At 43.8% G+C, this 19,321-nt stretch overlaps 1 protein-coding gene across 1 annotated transcript in view; it reads left to right on the forward strand.

The window, feature by feature from the left end:
* Positions 1-9,980: 9,980 nt before the first annotated feature.
* Positions 9,981-19,321, forward strand: part of VIL1 (villin 1) — a 40,020-nt gene continuing 30,679 nt past the window's right edge. Inside the window, exons 1-2 of the mRNA XM_070957130.1 lie at positions 9,981-10,046; positions 11,274-11,341. The gene's annotated coding sequence lies outside the window, so the exon portion shown is untranslated. The remainder of the gene's footprint in view (positions 10,047-11,273; positions 11,342-19,321) is intronic.

The following is a 19,321-nucleotide window of genomic DNA, read 5'->3' on the forward strand; positions in this document are numbered from 1 at the left end:
CCAAGAAATCTGTTCCTCCCTCCCCCACCCCCACCCCCACCCAAAGAGGCCAGAGGCCAACTTGGACCCATTAGCTTCCACAAACCAAAAGATCCCCTTTTAAGATTAATCCAAATTCTATGTAGGGAGTTGCCCAGTACACCCCATTGTGGTGGGGAATGACTTTTTTTTTTTTACAGAATGTAGAAAGAATTTTAACTGGGCATGTTTTTCGATTATATAAATATGTATACCATGTATATATGTGTGTATATATATATAATAGGAAAAAAAAATAGGAAAATATGGAATGGGAAGAAGTATGATGATTTTTTAAATAGCTGTATTTTAATGCTGTTCATGGGAGATGGTGATTATTTTTGTGTGCTTTATTGTCATTTCTGATATAAAAGGAAATGCATTGGGAATGTTTTCTGCCCATGAGTTGATACTTCTATTCAGAGAGCCTCTACCATGTCTACCAAGTGCCTGGAACACTCCCCTGCCCTACTTTGAGGCAAAGGAATGAAATAATCCACATAGTATTGGTCAGGGCCAGTGTTACTAGCCACATTGGCTAAGAGTTAACATGAGACCCAGTCAATGGTCACAGAAAACTCATTTTTTTCATTCGCATCAACTATACAGAGCCCAAAATTGTTCCGTGGAAGAGAAATAGCTTCTTTCTCTTCCTTCTACTTTCCTTTTTTCACATATTTGTGCTTTTATCCACTTTTCCCTTCTCCGCTGCTTTCCGTTCCCATCGGAGACTGGTTCTCATACCAACCAAACCCCATCATAATCCTTCAGGGTAGCAGCAAACAAGCCCTCTTTTAAACAGTTGCTTGAGTGATGCCTCTCTCACTTTCGCCATAGAATTGCCTTCCCACATCCTGTTTCATTTCTTGTATTAGGAAGGCTAAAGGTTCAGTTGCCAGCAAGCCAGTTTCAACTGTAACAGAGTATTGGTAAACTCAGCACTTCGCTGGGATTGTGTTTTTCAGTGCCATCTTGAGAGCTCCAAGGAGCCACACAAATCTCCATCTAGATATGTCAAGGAACTGAGATAGGTTGGCTAAACCAGGAGTCTCCAACCTTGGCAACTTTAAGACTTGTGGACTTCAACTCCCAGAGTTCCTCAGCCAGGAACTCTGGGAGTTGAAGTCCACAAGTCTTAAAGTTGCCAAGGTTGGAGACCCCTGGGCTTAACCATGCTCCTGGAGTTTTTGAAGTGGCTGAATAAGATGCCACATCCACAGCTCACATTATTCATGTTACTAGTTCTCTTCCCCGTGAATGGAGAAGTTGTTCCCCGTTCAGGGTTTTTCAGGCTGTCTGTATCCGAAGACCACAAACTGAATTTTTAATCATGAATGAGAGTGTGTGATAAAATTGCCAATCGAAAGTGCCTTCTTGCGGGAGTCAAAACTGTAAAATAATCTCTGAAGAAAAAAAAAATACAAAACTGTAAAAAGAGTCTCTGTCTTTTTGTGTAACAGAAAGTGAAAGCTGCGTGGGTAGAGGGATTTAAAAAGAAGGAAAGCAATTACTTTTATTTACCCAGTCTTGTTTATGTAAAGGAGTGTCTTCGGTTTTGCTTCACCTCATTCACTCATAGGTCAGTAGTTTTCCTTGTCAGGTAGAATCTCTGGAAAAAAGACTTATAATGACATGATATGCAGCTTATTTTTTTATCAGCCTTAAAACAGATATGTTAAATTTTAAAAGGCTTAGTTATTTTATTTTATTAAACCTCTCCAGGGTTTTAGAACAGGGGTCACCAACCTTTCGGACCTCAGGGACCCCTAAATTCATAATTTTAAATCCCGCGGACCACTGATATGATTTGCCTAATGACCACCTGGATGGGCATGGCTGGGTGGTCATGTGACTGGGTGGGCATGGCCAATTCGATGTCACTCATGTGCCTCGCTGGCCTCTACTCGCCCCTCCCCTCCCAGCCACTCCTTGCCTTCCTGCCTCGGCTCCTTAGGGCCCCAACAGGAAGCAGTTGTTGGAGTTCAGCAGCCACCAAGAGAAAGTGTTGGCAAAACAGCTGGCTCAGCTCAAATTGGATCTGGCCGAGAAGGAGGCTCACCAAAAGCACTTTACTGAGGATTACGAGCATAGGCTTTCCAAGCAGAGGGAAGACCTGTGGGAGTGCAAGGCCAGCTACCAGTGCCTGGAGGCTCAGCGGGCTGAGATTGTCAGCCAGTTCCAGGCCATGAGGCAGTCCCACTGGAACAAGGCCCTCCGGCTCTTCGCCATCAGCAGTACTTCCCTCCAGCCTTTGCCCAAAACCCTGCACCAGGAGGCTGAAGCAGACCTCAAGTCGGAATTTCTGTCCCCCTTCAACCCACACAAAAAGACCCCAAAGGGGGAGACTCTGCACCAACACAAGCATTCATTGCACGTATATGTCCCAGGGGCTGTAGTTTGAGGACCCCTAATTTAGTACAATATAAAAAAATGCAAATAATTTTTCTGCGGACCACCAAAATTTTCTCGTGGAGCACCAGTGGTCCATGGACCACCAGTTAGTGACCGATGTTTTAGAAGAGAGTTTTCTATGTCATCACTCCAGGTCGGTTTCCTTGCGTTGTATAAATTACATCATTGTCATGTCTCCTGCTACCCATGGACATTGGAAAAAAGCTTTTAAGGTAGCTCATGATGGTAAAAAGTATCCTACCTACTACAAATGGTTTTTTGAAAGCTTTTGAATACTTGTCTTCATAGGGTCACTGATCTGTTTTTTGAAGCAAATTAGAGAAAGAGGGTATGATAGACATACAGGTAGTCCTTGACTTATAACAGTTCAAAGTTACAACAGTACTGAAAAAATTGACTTGTGACCGTTTTTCACACTAACAAACCTTTGATGTGATCAAAATTCAGATGCTTAGCAGCTGGTTCATACTTATGACCGTTGCTGTGTTCCAAGGTTGCTTGTCAGAAGGCCCTTTTGCTACCTCCTGACAAGCAAAGTCAGATTCACTTAACAACCAGATTACTAATTTATCAACTGCAGTGAGTCACTTAACAACCATGGCAAGGAAGATCATAAAATGGGGCAATACTCACTCAACAAATGTCTCACTTAATAACAGAAATGTTGGGCTCAATTGTGCTCATCACTTGAGGACTACCTGTGTATGATAATTTTAAGGCTTAGAAAGAGGTTTCTTTTTCTGATATAGCAGGCAAAGCCAAGCCAGGAGACATTTTCCACTATTTTATTCCTGCATTCTTTATTCAGAACCCATTGAGGAAGATATTTGCACAGCTTATGTGTTTTGTTTTGTTTTTAAATAAACAACTTGGATTGCTTGTCCTAATTAGAGAGCTGGAAATATTACAGACAAGAAGTCATCACCACCATTATGAACAGAAAGTCAAAGTAAAAGTGAGGAATGGGTGTGTAACCCTCTACATGTTGGAAGACAAGTTCCATTATATTTGAAGGGTCACAGATGCCCACATCTGGATTTAAGGAATTGGACAAATTTATGGGGATAGGTCAGTTAGTGGTTTTGGCCATGAATACTGTATTCCATGTTAAGAGGGAGTATAATCCTCAAGAAGAAATACTAAGGTAAATTAGAATGTCCTCCCAGGTGCCTATGAGCTTTTTAAATTGGTTGGGTGGACACAGTTGGAAACAAAAGATTTTATTAGAACTGCGGTAAGCAATCTAATGCTGTTTATGTGCTTGGGACACCACAGTTCCATTAAGTTCTGGCCAGTATTACTAAAGGCAAAGAATGATATTAATAACAGTCCTACATCTGGAGAACAACAGAGTGGAGAAGTGTATAGTAAAATCTCAAGTTTCCCTAGTTCCAGGCTGCAAGTCCATTTATTTTATTAAAAAGGAGGAATGAAGGACCGATCTAAAGGCCTTCTGTATCTTGGACTTCTTAATAAGCTCAAAGGAGGAGATTTCAGTATTGTAATTTTATAAAGCAAAGCAAGACTCGTGAACAGAATTGAACTGCACAAGAGTCCAAAAAGATAATATCATTATTGTAAATAGTTTTGCTATTAATTGGAATGATGTTGGGGAGGGAAAAGAGGCATCAGCAGTGGTGGGATTCAGCCGGTTCGCACCATTTTGGGAGAACCGGTTGTTAACTTTCTGAGCAGTTTGGTGAACTGGTTGTTGGAAGAAATCATTAGGGCAGAGAACCGGTTATTTGAATCCCACCACTGGGCATCAGGCCATTTTGCACACAATAGATTCCCCCCCCTCTCTCAACTATATAGTTTCATACCACTCTTTCATCATATACAGTATGAGGCTCCTCCTTTAGATACCTTTGTCCTTTCTGACTCTGTTGCCATCACACCATATATTCCACTTATCTTACATGTAATGTTCCTTGTATAGGCTTGCAAAAGCAAACAAACAAAGCTAGAGGTTAATTGCTCCCACTCACAAGCTGAACCTCTTTCCAAACCTTTGCAAGGTAAGTTTTAAATGATCAGAACTACAGAACAGATTAACAGAGCTGCAAGGGACCTTATAGGTCATCTAGTCCAACCCCACCCCCACCCCGCTCAAGCTGGAGACCCTACACCATTTTTGACAAATGGCAGTCCAATCTTTTCTTGAAAGTCTCGAGTGGTGAAGCTCCCACAACTTCCGAAGGCCAGAAGATGGCACAACCTCATTTTTACAATGTCAAAGTGGTTCAGTGGTAGTTTTAGGCAAAATCGTATCGCTTTCTGGAGAGAAATTGAGCTGCTCCAGATCAATAATTTACGATTGTATCTGTTGCTACGAGAGCAGGCGTGATGTAGTGATTAAAGCATCAGGCTAGAAACCAGGAGACTGTGAGTTCTAGTCCTGCCTTGGGCACAAAGCCAGCTGGGTGACCTCGGGACAGTCACTTCCTGTCAGTCCTAGGAAGAAGGCAATGGCAAGCCATTTCTGAAACCTTACCAAGAAAATTGCAGAAGACTTGTCCAGGAGCCAAAAGTCACTCAAAGACATCAAAAAAACCCTGCACCCTGTTGCTGCTTTCATATATGCACGCATGGCTACTACTTGAATTAAATCAAGTAATTTGTGACTGGATTCTGGGTCATTCCTGAACACATGTACTCTAGAGTTCTAAAGGTTTTATCCATTTCCCCCCCCCCTTTTTTTTTTAATATAACAGCCTCTTGGGGGGTGGGGGAGAGAAGTTGGTTTCCCTTTAAAGCACAACTACAGTTCTCCAAATTAAATCACCCCTCTAAAAATGGGGATCTGCCTCCCCGCCCTCCCAGTTGCATTTCTCAATGTATTCTGAAGCTTCATCTATTAATTGTTTTGTTAGAAACTGGATCTAGCCCAATAACTCAAAGACATAGCCCAATTCTTTTCAGTAGTTTTATTGTTGGTCTGTTGGTACTGGAGGTCACTGACCTTGTACCTTTCTCTTTCAGGTATACATCTGGAATCGACTGTGGAACATGTGGTTGGCCCTTTTGTACCCAGGAGGAGGGGTCAAGAGGTAAGGAGTGGTTACAGGGATTATGGGATATATGGTTAGTTAACCCTTGAAGGACCGGGTGGTCAGGGAGAAGTAATAGTTAGGCATTTATCATGACAAAACCCCCTCTAAATGCCTAACTGGATACCAGGGGTAATGTATGCGCACATACAGGAAATACACAAGTACAGACATGAATTACAAGCAAACACGCATTTTTGACATTAGGTAAGCATGTTGTTTATGTGGTAGGGGTTTAGTGAGAATATCTGCTGTTTGCTCCTCTGTGTCACAGTGTACTGCTCTAATGAATCCTATCTCTGAAAACTGCCTGACGTGTTTGTATTTAATGTCAATGTGCCTAGAACGCTGACCTATGGCATCGGCCCTAGAGATCTCTATTGCTGCTTTGTTGTCTTCGTGGATAACTATTGGATATGAGGGTTCAGCCCAGATGTCGCAGAGCAGGTCATCGAACCATACTAAATTGTTTGCGGCCTTTGATAGGCAAACAAATTCTGCTTCCGTGGTTGATGTGGCCACCAGTTTTTGCTTTCCAGTGTACCAATGGATGGGGCAATTGTTGAGTAGCAGCACGTAGCCAGAGGTGCTTTTTCTGCATCCTATGTCCCCAGCCCAGTCAGCGTCAGCATAGCAGGTTAGCTTTGGTTTCTCGGATGTTTCTGGTTCTAGGCAGAGTAGGGCATCCGCGCTGAATTTTAAGTATCTGAGTAGTCTTTTGATGGCGTTCCAGTGTATTAACGTGGGCTTGCTTACATGCCTGGACAGTAGATTGACGGCTAAGGCGATGTCGGGCCTGGTCCAGTTGGATATGTATAGCAGTGACCCTATCGTTGATCTATACAGTTTGTTGTCTGTGAAGGGTTCAGATTCCTCATACATGGTCTTCAGGAACTCAGGCTGCATGGGGGTCTCGCTGGGTTTTGCTTCGGACATGTTGCATTTGGACAGCAGCTCGATGATCTTTTCGCTCTGAGAGAGGCGGAAGCCCTTGTTGGTTTTTATCACTTGGACCCCTAGGTACCTGTCAATCTTCCCGAGTGACTTTAGGGAGAAGTGGCTACCCAGGTCGGTGGCGAACTTGTCACATCTGTCCTTGTGTTTGCTGATGTACAAGATGTCGTCCACGTAAACGAGCACACCCTCGAATGTGTTGTTTTCTCTCCTCGTAAAGAAACATTTGTCGGCTGAGGTGGCCTCGAAGCCCATGGATCTGAGGGCCTTGGCCAGGCAGTCATACCACCTTTTGCCTGACTGCTTGAGCCCGTACAGGCTTTTGTTCAGCAGCCAGGTTTGGTCCTCGCCTTTGTTGTATCCAGGCGGCGCCTTGACGTATATTTCTTTGTCCAACTCGGCGTGCAGGTACGCTGTTTGCACGTCGAACTGGAAGACCTCCAAGCCTAGGATGGTGGCTATCACCAGGGCGCTTTTGACGCTCTCCGCCCTGACGGTTGGCGAGTAGGTGTCTGTATAGTCTTCGGGGTATCTTTGGGCGAAACCCTGCGCGACTAATCTTGCCTTGTATAGGACCTTGTTGTCCTCTAATGTCTTGACCCTGAACACCCATTTGGTTCCTATTGGTTTTTTGTCCCCTGGAACTTGGGCAGGTGAGTATACCTGGAGGTTCCTTAGGCTTTCCATCTCCTTCTCCATGGCAGACATCCATTTTTCTTTTTCTTCCTGGGGGAGCCCGAGGATGTCCTCATATGAGCTGGGCGTGAAATGGGTGTTGTGGATGGTCATAACGTAGTCCTCTAACTTCTTTGGTAGCTTGTTTCTGGTTCCTCTGATTGGCCTGCTGGGGGTTGGTTCGGTTTCCTGCATGTTGTCTGCCTCATTATCCGTTAGGTCATCTATCTTCAGTGAGGGGTGCCCTTCTTTCCAACCTTTGACGCTTGCCTTGCGATGGTTGGCTTTGTGCCCTGTGACCTCTCTGACCTCCCTTTCCCCTTGGTCATGCTCGAACGTGACCCTATTGGTTGGGATGTCATTGGAGTGTACCCTCGACCAGTTTGCGTTTTCGTGGAAACTGGCTGATCTGGAAACCACAAAACGGTTATTGTTGTCGACAAATCTGTAGCCCTTTGTGCCCGGTTCGTAACCCACGAACCTTAACCTTTTTGATAATTTTTCCCCCTTTCTTCTTAGCTGCCTGGGAATGTGGACATCAGCTGGGGCGCCGAATATGTGTAAGTGAGCAATGTTGGGCTTTCTGTTGTATAGCATCTCGTATGGTGTCTTATTGATAGAGCTTGACCACAGTCTATTCAGGGTGTAATTGGCGTAGTGTAATGCCTCTGACCAGAAATGCTGCCCCATCTCAGCATCCTCCAGGGCGCATCTCATCATGGTTTGCAACACCCCGTTTTTTCTCTCTGAGACTCCATTTTGGAAGGGGGAGAAAGGTGAAGAGGTGTAATGCGCTATGCCCTGCTCCCTCAGCCACCTTGTGAACTCTTTGGCCATGAACTCTGAGCCCCTATCGGTCATTATCTGCCTTATTCTCATGTTGTGTTGCATGTCTACTCTCCTGTGGAATTCTTTAAACCTTTGGAACACTTCATTTTTGTGTCTCAGGGAGTAGACATACCCGTACCTGGTGTAGTCATCTACAATCGTGAGGAAGAACCGCTTCCTATGTCCTACAGAGGGTTTCATTGGCCCTACCAAGTCCATATGCACCAATTGGAAGGGGTATTCCGTGGTTCGTTTGGATCCCCTGGGGATGGCCTTAACCTTGATCTTAGAACGCTTACAAACTGAACACTCCAAGTAGTTTTCGCAGTTCTTTACTTTGAGACCCTCGGTACATTCCGTCATTTTCTTTACAATGGGGAAGCTTATGTGTCCCAGTCTCCTGTGGAGGAGATGGGCGCAGTTATCATGCAGTGGCTTGCCGATAGATACGGACTTGCTTGTCTTCTCATGGCTACTTCCTGCCTCCTGCTGCACCCCCTCTGTTTCTGGATACTTATCTATCCTGTGGTTTGTGCTGGTATCAATGCCTTCTTCCTCTCTTGCATTGGGTGTGAAGTAGGGGAGTCCCTCGTGTATGGTTACCTTTCCTATCTCTTTCCCCTGCTTGATCAAGTGTGCCTTTCCATCTTTAAACTTTATTTCTATATTTGTGTCTCGTGTTAGCCTCGTGATGGCTAGCACATTGTGGGGAATCTCTGGTATGTACAGTACCTCCTTTAAGTCCCCTAGCTGTGTGATGTGTACGTTTCCTTTCCCCACTACTCTGACCTTGCTTTGGTTTGCCACCTTTATCTCTGAGTCTATTTTTGTGAGTGAGTCTAGCAGCTCTGGGTTACAGGTAGTGTGACTTGTGGCCCCTGAATCTAGAAGCCATGAGTTTCTCTCTATCTTGTGTTTGTCATCTGGGTCATCGTGCCTGATCCCGTACATGGAGCCAGAGCTACTCTCCCTGGAGTGGTCTCTGCGCTCGTGGTGTTTCTTGGGGTTGGGTGACCATCCTCGCCCCCTTTCCTTTGGGTACCTGCGTTCAGGTGACCTTCCCCCTCTACTGTCGTGCTGCCCCCTATCCCTATGGTTCCTGGGGCAATCCTTTTTTAAGTGGTTCCTCGATCCACAAGCATAACATTCTGAGGTATCCCTGGCCCTATCCTGGAAATCCACCCTCTTTGTGGGTCTGGGGTCCCCTTTGGCTAGTTGGCGTTCCCTCCTCAGGGTGTCCTCTGCAACAAGCTGACTGGTCAGTGAGCCTAGTGTGAGGTATTGCATGTTGAGGCTATTTAGTTGGGTCATGAATATGTCCCAGCTGCTATCAAGAGAGTTTATGATTATGCTTATCATGCTCTCTTCAGTGATGATTTCCCCCCTCTGCATGAGTTCTGTCCTTGCAGCATTCATCTTTAAGATGTGCTCACTCATGGGGACCCCTGCCTTATGCTTGGTGGAGTGGAACTCCCTGGATAGTCTAGTGGTGGTGGCTCTGCTTTGGCTATAAAACAGGTTACATAATTTTTGCATAATATCATAAACAGTTAGATTGTCCTCAATAGATGGATACATAGCGGATGGAATGGAGGTTAACATGATGCAAAATGCCCTGTGATGAATGCAGTCAATTTCCAGTGACCAGGGCTTTTGGGGAGGTTTGTTAGCTAGGAACAGTGCATTCTCTCTCATGAGAGCAACTCTTAATTGTTGGCTCCACTCTATAATATTACCCCCATCTAACTGCAGTTTTGGCAAATTGGCATAATTTGCCCCAGAAATGTTAGTAAGGTTACTTACTGGGGGGAGCTGTCCGTGGTCCAAGTTGTGATTAAATTCACAATAAGGCTTTGGGATGTCTGTGGCCATTCTGTACTTGCTTGGATCTATGTAACTTGCTTCTCTTATTACAGGCAGGTACTGGGCATGCGCGAAGCTCATTCCGCGCTGGAGTCCATCGGGTGAGGTTCCTGTTGCTGGAGCTCCCAGGCCTAGGCCTAGGCCCGTCGGTGGGAGGCTGGACCCGCCTCCGGTGGGTCCGAAGATCCCTCCCTGAGGTGGACACCACTGCTGGATGGCCGGATCCCCGGCGAAGAAGGGCAGAAGGTGAGGGGGCGACGCGGTCGTAAGTCGAGGACTTTCGCGGGTCGGCGGCGCGGAAGCAGCGGAGGTCGTAGGTTGAGGACTTCCTGCTCCCGGCGGCTCGGCGGCAATGGCGGCGGCGGCGGCTGATCCTCCCTCGTGGTCGCTGGTCCCTGGTCGCGTGGACTGGCCTGATGGGTGTCGTGGCGTTGGTGAGTAGCCGGTCCTTCTCTTCTGCCTCGGGCCTCGCGTTGTCGGTGTAGCGGGTGGTGAGTTCGAGTCCTGCGGTTGACTTTTCCTGCAGGCGGGCGGTCTTTTGTGCCGGTTGCTGGTGCGCGCGGAGTTTTTTGTGGGCTGTGCCTCGGTTGCCTGGTCTCTGTTGGTTGTCCTGGCCTTCTTGTGCCCCCCGGGATTTTTCTTCGATTTATTGAGTGCCGCGGGAGGCTCGAAAGCAGAGCCTAGGGCAGCGGTGATGGTCTCGATTGCCTTTTGCAACTCGAGATCGGTGGGCGTTTTTCTTTTTGTTATTGCGATCTCTTCGTGGTCGCTTTCAGAGTTGGGCTCTTCGTAGTCACTTTCTGAGTCTCCCTCGTCTGTTTCGGGGTTCGGGCATTTTCGCGCCAAGGGATTCAAATCCTGGCTTCCCATTGGCTGGTGCTCGTCCCAAGATGGCCGCCGGGAAGGGGGCGCGGAGATGGATTCTGCCGGCTCAGGGTCATCGGGTTGGGGTGGCTTACCCTTTTTTGCTGGCTTTTCTTTCTCTGTGGTCTTTGGGGCCTCGATCGCTGCTTCTTGTTGCTCGAAGAGGCTTTGAAGGTCCGCGATGAGGTTTTCTTTGTTGCTGTTTCCCTCCATCAGTTTCAGGATGGAGAGTTTGAATTTATTCATTTTCTGTGCTGTTTCTTCTTCCGGGGCGATGATTTCCTTGGATGGCCCCTCTTCATCTGATTGTGAGTCCAGGCTGGAGTCCTGTTCGCTTCCAGCTTCTGTCTCCTCCATGGCTGTGGCTTCGGTTGCAAGCTTCTCAGCCATCTTCTTGGTAAGAGCTCTGGTCTGTGCTCTGTTTGCTTCTTCAGGATAGGTGTTGGGTTCAGTCATTGTCTGGAGTTATGGGCAACCGACCTCTGCTACCATTTTGTTAGAAACTGGATCTAGCCCAATAACTCAAAGACATAGCCCAATTCTTTTCAGTAGTTTTATTGTTGGTCTGTTGGTACTGGAGGTCACTGACCTTGTACCTTTCTCTTTCAGGTATACATCTGGAATCGACTGTGGAACATGTGGTTGGCCCTTTTGTACCCAGGAGGAGGGGTCAAGAGGTAAGGAGTGGTTACAGGGATTATGGGATATATGGTTAGTTAACCCTTGAAGGACCGGGTGGTCAGGGAGAAGTAATAGTTAGGCATTTATCATGACATGTTTACTCATCCATTCCTCTGCAGACATCTAACCAGGCACCAGTGAGTAGTGTAGTAAAATGATTTTAGAATCCAGATCTAAATGATTTCCAAGCAGTTGCAGTTCGACCACTGTGGGTATCATTGGAACCAAGCCCCATTTCATTGTAGAGAGTCATTATATAATTTTTAAAATAATTAAATGAACATCTATAAATCTGTCCGTGTCTTATAGAAACGACTAGTTTCTATTATAATGAAAAAGTACAAAGTTGAGGGTAGATCTTAATGCCTTATTTTTACTGCACCAAAGGAGTCGGAAGTCAATTCCTTTTTTTTTTCCTTTTTCCCTTGTTTTCCCCCACTATCCACTTCTCTTTTTCCGTTCCTAATTTCCCTAATATTTGCTTTTGTATTCTCTTTGTAAGTCATATTATAAATTAATAAAATATTTGAAAATGATAAATCTGTCTGTGTCCAGCTGCTTCTTTTCTGATTTTAACTATTAAAGAAAATAATAAGGAAAGGATACTGCGAGGAACAGCAGTAGTATGTATGTCAGCTCAAGAACTGATACAGGTTTGTTTGCTGTTACTGCTGGAGTAGAAAATTGCCCCTGGCTCCAAACAGACATTTTGGGGAGGGAGATCTTAACTGCAGGGACCCTGTACTGTGATCCAAGATCCAGCCACAGTGTGGAACCCATTTGAATCTAGTACTGAAGCCAAATGCATCTGTGTGTGTTTTCTATTGTGCGTTTTACCTCAGCCATTCATTCGACTCAGAGGCAGCCCAAAACTCTGTATTCATTGCCTTGTTTGCTTCTCAGCCTCTGATCTGTCTCTGTCCCTCTTTTTATCTATTATTGTCTCGCAAACAAACACACACACACACACCAGAGAGACACAGACAATCCATTAATGGGCTACTGTCTTCCCTAGCTTCACCATCTTTCAGTAAGTACTTGGTGGAATTCAGCTCATTAGAGACCAAAGTGGTGTGTGTGTGTGTGTGTGTGTGTGTGTGTGTGTGTGTGAGAGAGAGAGAGAGAGAGAGAGAGAGAGAGAGAGAGAGAGAGAGAGAGAGAGAGAGATGGTTGTCTACTGGAGCAGGCATAATCCAAGGTTTGGCCACTGGCTTTCCCCCTCCCTTTTTCAGGGTTGTGTTGCTCTCTCTCTCTCTTTCTCTTTCTCTCTCTCTCCCTCACTGAGAGGCGAGCATAGCAACCAAAACCAGCAACAAACTCCAGAAAAGAATTAATATTGGGGGGCAATTTAAAACAGACATCCACAACACCAGGTAAGCTGCAAGGCTACTTTTTGCCTTTACCTCATGCAAATGGTGGGTTTGCTTTCCCAGGTTATGGGCCTCCTCTGTGCTCCTAACCACAGCTTGAGAGGCAGGTGTGGGATATTTAACTCTGGTTCATTTGTCAGCTTCGAGGCACAAGAATAGGCCAGGCGTTTTCCTTCCATGTTTCAACCAGACTCATTGATTCATTGTAAAACTAAATTCAGTGTAAATTGGGGGAAATTTAGGATAAGAGGCTTTGCAGAAATGGCTACAGGCAAGGGCTGAATATGTTTCAGAAATAGGATAATAGAAGGAAGAATCAAGAATTATTAGCAGAAAAAAACTGCTAATTCAAGGGCTAGAGGACATTGTAGGAGAAGGGCCATGTTAGTCTAGCTAGGACAGCTCAAAATCAGAAGCAATCTGGATGGTAGGTCTTTTTCAGACTAACAACTTTTACTAAAAGGCATACTTTTTCGTGAGATATAGCTTACTTCCAACTCCTTCTGATTAAGAGTTAGAGGAATAACCTCAACTTTAGCGCCTCAGTCTGCATTAAAAGTTTCTTTCAAGTTGCTCACACGACTTCATGGAGAAATATATTACTTTCTTCACAACAGTGCAAAAGGTTTTTTTTTGCCACATCTTTCTTGCAATATCTTATTCAGTTTCCAAATTCATCCTATAGCCCCAGTTGTCTCTCTTCTGAGTAGTAACCTGTTCCAACTCTACTTAGCTTCCAATCTAGACAACCTCAGTAAGGTGCTGGCAACAGTTATGGATTTTCTTGATCTAGAAAATCCATTAGAATAATAATAATAAGCCACATAATACTACAGATTTGACAATTGTTGATAAGAAAGATAAAAAAGTCTGAATAGTGGGTGTTTTAGTACCAGAGACAGCAGAAAAGAAGACAAAAAACCTGGAGAAAATCACAAAAAACAAAACCTGCAAATAGAAGAAGAATAACTATGGAAAGAAAGAAAAGAAAAGAAAAGAAAAAAAAGAAAAGAAAAAAAAGAAAAGAAAAGAAAAGAAAAGAAAGAAAGAAAGAAAGAAAGAAAGAAAGAAAGAAAGAAAGAAAGAAAGAAAGAAAGAAAGAAAAAAATAAAAAGCGCCTTGGATGCAATTCAAAAACATCTGGAGATCTTTGAACAGCATCAGCATTGACAAAATCACCACCAGTCAATTACAAAAGGCAGCTTTACTTGAAGCAGCTTACATTCCTGCAGCTTTAATATTAAATAATAACATCTGGCTATCCCAGGTTCTTAGCAAGGACTCGATAGAAGGATAAAAATGCCAAATCCAGCCCCTTTTTTCAGTGCCGTTGAAACTTTGAACACTAAATGAACTGTTGTAAGTGGAAGACTACCGGTATGTGCTTTAATTGAAGGAACACAGAATGCACTGAACTTGCAATATTGAATCAGCAGGACAGATGTCATAGTAAATAGGCAGCCCTTCAATGACCAGCCCCTATTGCTATATAAGGCTTTACAGATAACAACCAGCACCTTGAATTACACCCAGAAGCAAACTGACAACTAGTGCAGTTTGCGAAGCAGAGCCATGCCCATTATTCTTCACATCACCATTTTGTGGACTAGTTGAAGCTTCTGGATGATCTTCAAAGGCCGACAGCATTGCAGTAGTCAAGCCACAGGGTGGATATACACAATGGGCTGCTCTTTGTGTTTTGTCCTTACTAAAAGTATGTGGATGGTAGGCAAATTAACATATTTAACGGCACTTTTGCAAGGAATTCCTCCGAATTTGATTAAACTAGAACTTCTATCCTCCCTACATTGGCACCCAGACTGATGGGAGTGGGAGTCTTGCCATATCTGGAGGATCACCACTTTCCCCATTAGTTTCTAATGCTACCTGCTCATATCCATACACCATAGTTATGGTGATCTCTCAGACAGAAAGGAGAAATGTAGCTGTTTGAATGAATGACAGAAACAGAAAGCTGAGCATTAAACTAAAATCCTCACTTTGTGAGGAGTTTAGGAAAGGTGATTGAACAAAATTCTAGTGCCTGCTAGAGAAAAATAGCAACACGATCAGCACAAACACAACTTAACTATCTTTTTATCATCTTGTTTTTAATTGCTATGATAAATGGTCATTTTAGGGAATCATATGAAGAATCTTAAAAGAGAAATTGGACCAGGCAGAGGATGTTACTTAGTACCTATTATTTTTCTCAGGCTCCAACTTCCTCCATCTCATACTGGGCAACTTTGAAGTTCTTTTTCGAGATTATACCCAGCTGTTCCACTGGATGTCATGCTTCTAGTCATGTGTGACTTTTCATGTGTACTTGACCCACAAAATCAAGCCTATCACAGCCCTGGAAGGTATTTTCTTTTGTTCAGAGAGTTGATGGCTTTACACGTACAAACAAGCCAAAATGTGGTTTGCTTGGTTTGGGCACAGCTGAATATACAAATCCAGCTAAGAATAGCCTAGACTATAATATGGTTAAGTAATTCATGGTTTTGCATGTTGTGTGAATCTGAAACAGAAATAGATCAATAGGCAAAACAGTCTACCTTGTGAAAAGTTAACGGCTGATGTTTAAATCCAGAGTTCCCCAATCTTTCTGGTTTGGCAGACTGGCCAAGACAGCAGTACTGAGGGGAAGGAGAGGGGATGGTTTTGTGTGTATGTGTGCGCATGCCACTTTCACAAATGCAACTGCGCACACATGCGCTCGTCCAGAACAGGCTGTGGCCCGGTAGATGGCCATGGACCAGGGGTTGGGGGACTTCTGTTTTAAACAACTAACATAGACTTGAAATAACCCTCCAGGTATCTTCCAGAGAGATCTCAAATCATAATTCTCCTCTCCTTTGCCATTAACCATATCATACGGTAAATGGGAATTGAAATCCAAATTATTGGGAGGGTATCATATTGCTTAGGCTAGCCGTGGACAAAAGTAAGCCTGCATGTAGTATATGAAAAGGAGAGAGTTTAATTTACTCCAGTGTATAGTCACCTATTTCCAAAACTCCAAAACTAACATATAATTAATATACCATCTACATTTCAACAGGGAATAAAAACTAGAAACATTGCAGAAACTCATAGACATCTTAGTAAAAAGAAAAGTCTTCTGTTGTTGATTTTCATGGCTAAACAGCTGTGCGGGCCAGTTAAGACCAGTAATGCCGAGGGCAACAGAAACAAGCATTTTTCTGTAAACCTTGAAAGTGTTGCTGAAAGTAACACCATGTCACATGATCCCCACTTCATTGTTACCTGGGGACCTATTAAAACGAACAGTTGTCTTGCCAAATTGCCATTTTATATTTATCTGTTTATTAATTTTAGAGAGCATTGAAATTGACCATTTAAGAGGAATGGAATACATTTGAAGGCCCTTTCCATATGCAAAGACTACACCACTCTGGAATCTGTTAATTTCTGCCAGTTAGTGCTGCAAAGGATGGGTAATAAAGACAGCTTTGGAGGTTTTTGAGTTGCAAGGTGACTGATATTGCATTGATGGCAGCAGTGAAATCCAGCCAGATCTATCCGGCTTGCACGAACCTATAGTGCCGGCAGTGGGAGGCTCCGCCCGCCCACTGGGACATCATTACATCCCATTTTTGACCCTCTCTGCATGTACAGAAGGCTCTGTGCATGCGCAGAAGAGGCATGCGTGCATAGCGTGCGTGCACATAGTATGCTCCCATTCAGAGGTGGGTTCTACTTATCTTTACTACTGGTTCACAAGGGGATTGTGCGCACACGCTTGCTTCGCTCGTGCACGCGTCTTGCTTCTGCGCATACGCAGATCGCTCCTGATGACATCAGCCTCTCACTGGTTTTACTACCGGTTCTATTGAACCGGTCCGAACTGGGGGCAACCCACCACTGCTCCCGTTCCCAAACCGGTAGTGAAGGTAAGTGGATTTTACCGCTGATTGGTGGGAATTGTCACCTTGGCCCAGCTCCAAGATTTTCCCCTTCCTTCTAAAGGCAAAATGTTGCAATGCCTAGACACCATTCCTCACCCACTCCACCCCATCCCCAGGGCCATTTTTTTAGGAGCAACTGGAGTGGAAGTTTTGCTGCTCTCCTTGTACAGCTATGACAGAGCAGGATGTCCTCAAAGAAGGAAATGCAATAAAGAAACAACATCCGTATACCCCCGCAGGCATGAAAGCTACCGTAACTAAATTTTTGTGCTCCCCTCCCTACAAATTTTGTGGATCTTTGTGTGTGGCCATGAACTTGTTGCTGAGGTTAAGAGCCTTGGTGGCGCAGCAGACTAAAGTGCTATTAAGTAGCACCAGCTGCCTGCAATTACTGCAAGTTCAAATCTCACCAGGCTCAAGGTTGACTCAGCCTTCCATCCTTCCGAGGTAGGAAAATGAGGACCCGGTTTGTGGGGGCAATAAGCTGACTTTGTATAAAAAAAAACACCGCTTAAGGGGGGCCCGAAAGCCCTACTAAGCAGGTATATACAAAAGTATGAAAGCTATTGCTTAACGCATTATAAGCCACCCTGAGTCTCCGGAGAAGGGCGGCATATAAATCGAACCAATAAATAAATACAATAAATAAATAAAAGGTCAGAGGGCAGTGGCTGAGTGGAAATGTCCATTATTGGAATCAGCATATCAGTGCGGGAGTGTCTCAGTCACACCCAGTTGTTTAGTGGTTAGCACTGAGAGACAATTTCACAGTCTTTACATTTCATTTTCCTCCAATTTCTCCAGTTTGTATTATATACGTTCTTCCAATTCAGTGATGAACGTTACAGAATATTTCTCTGTGTTTGATGATTGTAGATGGTAGTTCACAAAAGCTTATGCTATAATAAGTCAATTGGATTGAGATGGGCAGATACAGAAATTGAATGAATGAATGAATGAATGAATGAATGAATGAATGAATAAATAAATAAATAAATAAAATCAGCCTTAAAGGTATCAGAATATTAGTTTTTTTGGCTGTTAGTTTTAATTTGTCTCCAACCCTTTGCGTTTATTTAGTTGTTTGGCCAGCTCAGTCATCTGTCCATTTTTATGCTCTTCCACATCTACTTTATTTACCTTTGTTTCCATTTTCCACATGATGCAATTTTTTATCTGTGTCCATGTGCATGCCTTCTCTTTAAATGCACTCTTGTTGTAGCTCAGGATAACCCACCAGATATCCCTTTGCACAATAGTATCTACCAACATGAGTCTGGAAGTTTGAATGGACATTTCTAGGTAAGCATCAAGGACAAAGTTAACTGAGAAAAAGGTTATTCCAGAAATATAATGAGATGTAGGGTCCATTAACTATCTGGCTCTTTTCATGCTTTAATTAACTTCTAAGCTGTTGTAAAAGAAAGTAGAGAGTCCACAGGCTTGGGCAGAGTCAACATCGTAAATGTTTTCTCTTCTCCATTTGCTATTTATTTTTATTGGTGCCATAAAAGGAGGAACAGCTGGTTGGTATTGGAATAAGTGGGTAGGTTAACCACCAGAAAACAGATGCCTCTTTCTGAAGCCAGGATGTTCCTTGAAACTCCCAAACTATCATTTTGGCTTAGAAGACAACTCTGCCAGATCTTCTCCTTTTAAAGAAATACTCAAAGAAAATCCCTCTTACATTGCCCTTTAATTATCAATTCTGGATCCTCGTTCTCCCATACTTGTTGAAGTTGCTCAGCCTCTCCCTTGAAGGGTTACTTTTAAGATGTGATCTTTCTACTCTGGGTGTGTACTTAACTTCGTAACAAGGGACATATCTCTCTCTTTTGTCTGTCCCCTCCCATTCTCTCTGCTATTGGCAACATGGAAGTTAGACTATTTGCACCAATGGTGGGTTTCAAATTTTTTTTCTACCAGTTCTGTGGGCATGTCTTGGTGGCCGTGGCTTGGTGGGTGTGCCAGGGGAAGGATACTGTAAAATCTCCATTCCCACCCCACTCCAGGGGAAGGATACTGCAAAATCCCCATTTCCTCCTGATCAGCTGGGACTTGGGAGGCAGAGAATAGATGGGGGCGGGGCCAGTCAGAATTTTTACTACCGGTTCTCCGAACTACTCAAAATTTCCGCTACCGGTTCTCCAGAACTGGTCAGAACCTGCTGAAACCCACCTCTGATTTGCACTGAGGAACTCACTAAATGTCATTTTTGAACACTCCACGCTCATGATCTTGATTTCAGTTTTGTGAGATTGATGGTTAGTAAAATAATAGCACAAAAGAATAACACAGTTACTGGCTAGTATTCTTTTTTTTTTTTTTCAAATCAGAACTCCCACTATTTTGACCTATAAGTTCTCCTGTCTCTTCTTAGATTTTTGGTTTCTTAAGACAAGGTGAACTTTTCCTAGGTTTTGACCATGAAAACCACCCATTTGCAAAGGAGTATCTTTGCAAATTTATTAGCTAGTACGAGTGCAAATTAATCATTTTGGAATACATGTCATGTCTCCCATTTTTAGGAAACTTCCCAAACTTTTAAACCTTGAAAGACAAACTCAAAGAACTAGCAATTTTGACAGTAGCAGTGAAATTAACAGTGCATTCTTTGTTATCCTTACATGACAAACTCAGTTGTCACAATTCTTTTATTCATTCATTAGAT

The sequence above is a fragment of the Pituophis catenifer genome, unplaced genomic scaffold (assembly GCF_029215685.1).
Source record: "Pituophis catenifer annectens isolate HBS135680 unplaced genomic scaffold, rPitCat1.0.hap2 SCAF_1, whole genome shotgun sequence".
Classification (NCBI taxonomy): domain Eukaryota; kingdom Metazoa; phylum Chordata; class Lepidosauria; order Squamata; family Colubridae; genus Pituophis; species Pituophis catenifer.